Raw genomic sequence first — 4,904 nt, 5'->3', positions numbered from 1 at the left:
TGCACAACAAAGTCATTGGTGGAGATACTATAATTAAGCAACCCTATTTTTTCATCTCAGGGCTTATCAAACAGACATTTTCAGGGGCAGTCATTCGTGTTAATTTTAAAACACATTATTTCTATCTTTCACACTATATGTATTTGTGTATTTACTGTACGTCATTTTAACCCCTTAAGAATTTACTGTTTACACAATTCCCCCCTAACTGTTGATATAGGGAATATTAAAATAAAATCAATAAAAGTTATGTTTTAATCAATTTTCAGTGCGTTCCCCTAGACAGCCCTTTTTCTCTCCCCCCCTTTTGAAACGTGTACTATATTGCTGTAGGGAACAGCACCCCCGCTTCTGATAAAACATTCTGGGGCCTATTTACCCTGTACCAATCAGGGAACAAATTAAACTAATTAGGTGTGCGAGCATGCACTAACTCCCTTGGGAGTAAACCCCCTTTTCTGTGAACTATTGTCTGTTTAACTCAGTTCTCTTGTATGCTCAGCACCCACCCGTCTCAAAGGTATTTACCTATTAAAAATACTTAAATTAGCCCTAAAGGCAATTAAATCAGAGACATATCCACTGTGATATCTCTCAGAAAAAAGACAACCAGTACCTTGCTCGAGATAATCTCTCCATTTAAACATGTCTAGTTTTAATCTGACTAAGGATTTAGCAGATAGAAAAAACAAACTTAAAAATGATATTGATTCTTTATTTTCCTGTGGGGAAGACCAACCTGACACCTTGACAGGAAGCTGGTCGGATGACTTATTTGCTCTCAAAACAGCACTAATGAAACAGAGCAAAACGAGCTGGAACAGGAGCACATTCGACAGCTATCTAAAAAATCAACTCATACCTAGAGGGCTTAGACCCAAACTATTCCCAGCCTTTGAGCTGGCGAATGGAGACCTAAAAAAGGAATGGGAAACAGTATTATCAAACTGTTCACGTGATTTGATGAAGATTCTCATCAAACACGATGAAATTATCTTATCAGAGCTAACAAGGGAGATAAACCTTTTGGGAGACAAATTAAAAGCATTTGAGAACAACGAATTGTTCCTTAAGAGGTATGAAAAATACCACAAAGAAATAGAGGACTTTGAAAAAGAGGTAATCGAGCGAAAGAGAAGGAAGTTTCAACGCGATAAAACTGATTACTCTCTGAACAAGGTATTCAGATGGAATACTAAACCACAGCAGTACAAAAGGAACCCCAACAATCTCAATTCCAGTACATCAGAAATGGAATCTTCTGACGGGAACAACTCAGACACATCATCCACACGCAGACAATATAGGAAGGCTTTTTTAGGCCAGGGCAGGAAAGACACCAGAACCGATCCTGGAGAAAGATCAGGAGGGGGAAGGGGAGGAAGGAGAAAAAGAGACACTCTAGACTGGCAGGAGGAGCAGAGGGAAAGGAGGAGATATCGGGAGTAGGCCCAACCCTTATAGGAGAAGATAAAGAGGAAACTGACTCACTGCGAATTATTAATCTGACAGAACGCATTCTTACCAAAGATCAAGAAAATATCTTGAGTAAAGGCCTGTCTTTCTCTCCTTCTTCAGACTTTGACCGTTTTGAGTGTGAGAAGGATCTGCAACTTTTCATAAGAAAGATCTTATTAAAAAAGTTCTTTTCTAAGAAACCCCTTCAAGATACACCTACTGGGAGTGAAAATATAACTCTCGATGAAAATGATGCAATAGGGTTACAAGCATTATTAGATCTAGAAAGCGAACCAGCAGAACCTGATAGCTCGAAACTGATGGCATATGATCCCCGGAAAATCAAAAAGAAATCGACTTTTTTTCCCGATAATCACATCTGTCCCGCGGCACAGGTATACCAAGATTTAGTGTCGCAGGATCTTGATAAACTCCTAAAAAGTAAAACTAAACAAAAGGATAATATAAGCAGACAAGAGAGACAAGCCCTATCCCAAATTTCGAAATGGGACGACGTAATTGTTAAACCGTCGGATAAGGGCGGCAATATCGTTCTTTGGCCCAGAACAATGTACCTAGAGGAATTGAACAAACATCTGAACGATGCCAATTGCTATAGAAAGCTTATTTTTAATCCAAGCCAGCAACTGACCGTACAGTATAACCGGATGATACAAACAGCTCATAATAATAACATTATAAGCAAGAATGATCTCAATTTTCTCCTAACCCCAAATCCTAAGACCCCGACCCTGTATCTACTCCCGAAGGTGCATAAAAATGATAAAAGACCACCCGGTAGACCCATTCTATCGGGTATGGGCAGCCTGACGGAGAAGGCCAGTATATACGTCGACCAACACTTGAGAAGCCATGTAATATCCCTGCCATCTTATGTCAGAGATACCACTGATGTTTTAACCAAGCTGCACGGTGTCTCTGTCAATCCAGGGGTCTGGCTGGTGTCATGTGACGTCGAGAGCCTGTATACCAGCATCAGACATGATAGAGGTATACAGGCGACTCAGTACTTCCTAAATATGGGAGTACATTCAGAATTCAATGAATTTCTGATTAACCTGCTGGAATTTATCCTTATGAAAAACTTCTTCGTGTGCCAGGAATCCCACTACCTCCAGGTTAGGGGTACAGCTATGGGGACGGCTTGTGCCCCCACATACGCTAACCTCTACCTGGGGTGGTGGGAGAAGGAAATGGTTTTCCACGAGTCAATGGACCAATATACCCAAAACATCTTAATGTATTTTAGGTACATTGACGACGTTCTCTTTCTATGGGAGGGCAGTCAAGTGGAGCTTAAGGAATTTATATCCCGCTTGAACTGCAATGAGCTCAATCTCAGGTTAACATCGGAGATGAGCCAAAAGGAGATCAGTTTCCTGGATCTTAAGATCATGATCGATGATGAGGGAACAATCTCCACAGACATTTTTAGAAAGAAAACTGCAACAAACAGTATATTACATTCGGGAAGTTCTCATTTACCATCTACCATCAAAGCCATCCCCAAAGGGGAATTAATGAGAACCAAAAGAAATGTCTCTAACCCCGAAACTTTTCAAATGAGAGAAAAAGAGCTCCAGTCGCGCTTCAGACGAAGAGGATACAGCAACAGGCTGATAAGACACGCGGCGGAACAAGTGGAAACCATTCCTAGAGATGATCTCCTGAAATCTAAAATCAGGACTGATAAAGCGGAACCCATACGCTTTATAGGCACATTTAACACACATTGGAGGGATATCAACAATATCCTCCAGAAACACTGGGAAGTGCTTAGGACCGATCAAGACCTCAATAAGCTATTACCATCAAGAGTACAAACTAGCTGGAGAAGGTCGAAAAATATAAAAGACCATTTGGTCCAAAGCCACCTGCACAAAATCTGTGAACCCAGGTTCAATAGAAAAGGCTCTAAAAACTGTGGGCACTGTAAAGCGTGCAGGTACATGATTCCCAAACAAGAATTCCACGATAAACACAACAGGACATGGAAAATTGAGAGTCTAATCACTTGTACAACGGTGGGCACAGTCTACCACATGGAATGCCCATGTGGGAAAATATACATAGGGAAAACATCAAGACCCTTAAAGGTTCGCATTCTAGAACATGCAGGAATGATTCGGAATGCCCTAAAAGACTCCCAAAAATTCAAAACCCTAACTTCCGTGGCCAAACACTTTTTGAGATACCACGAAGGAGATCCGAGTGGTCTAAAAGTGTTTGGTATGCGGCACATACAACTGGGGATAAGAGGAGGGGACTTAGACAAGTCACTCCTACAGTTCGAAACAAAAATTATTTTTTTTTAATGGACAGCATGTTCCCAAAAGGATTAAACGAAGCCAATAGCTACGCATCATATTTATGAAACATAACTGAGAAACTCTTCTGCTAAAAACCCCTTTACCAATCACCCACTTGAGGATAGATCACTTGAATAAAAATCATCATGAATAAGAGAATATCTGTAACAACATCTATCTCCCTGCCAATACTCAGGCTATTAAAAGTATCAATAACAACATATAAGAAGACGCATTGGTCTTCACTAATAATCTTTACGGTTATATAGTAACCAATTGGACGATATATGAAAAAGCGGGATATATATTGGACATTAAGAGATATAAAATTCTCCAATTATGACCCCAAACCAACAGAGGGATGAAAGGTCATCTAATTAGGAAGATTAATCATGAAAGACATGTATGGTCCAATACAGTTTCCCCCTTTCTAAGAAAAACCTTATAAGCTTTTCGGAATAATACCCTACCTGGTATAATTATATTCACAATATTCATCAATACTTACCTGTTAGATCAGAGAAATGACCAGACAAAGTATGCTCACAATGAGGCCAATGTCACCTACCTCAACATACGACGGAATCTACGCTACCTACCTGAATGATAAATAGAGTGTTATAATCAAAGATGCGCTGATTTCCAGTTTGGGTACATATACTATGTCCCATCCATTAAGACATAACAACATAGATGCTCACACTCCAACTTACCTGAATAGCGGACATGATATAGATTTGTCTCAGGCCTCAAACAATTAAGAATTCCTCTTTATATATATTTAAAAACATTATATATGTTTAGAAATCATTACTTACCTGGACAGCGGACACCATATAGAGTCGTCCGAGGCTTGATCTACCAAGAATCTCTTTATACATATTCAAAATAACCTCTCCTGAAGTAACACCACCAGGACTTCTACAAATTTTCTTCCCACCTTCCCTTCCCCCCCCCCCCCCCCTCCTTCCCCCTTCTTTTTTTTTCCCCCAAAAAATACTCATTATCTGAAGGATACCTCTGTGTTCCTCTTATATTACTTTACAGAAATAATATATGACATAAAAAGTACACACTGCACTATTGTTTATTTTCCCACACTATGTTTGGTTTTTT

The sequence above is a fragment of the Crinia signifera genome, chromosome 1, assembly GCF_055691185.1.
Source record: "Crinia signifera chromosome 1, ASM5569118v1, whole genome shotgun sequence".
Classification (NCBI taxonomy): Eukaryota; Metazoa; Chordata; class Amphibia; order Anura; family Myobatrachidae; genus Crinia; species Crinia signifera.
Note: the sequence above shows the minus strand (reverse complement) of the source record.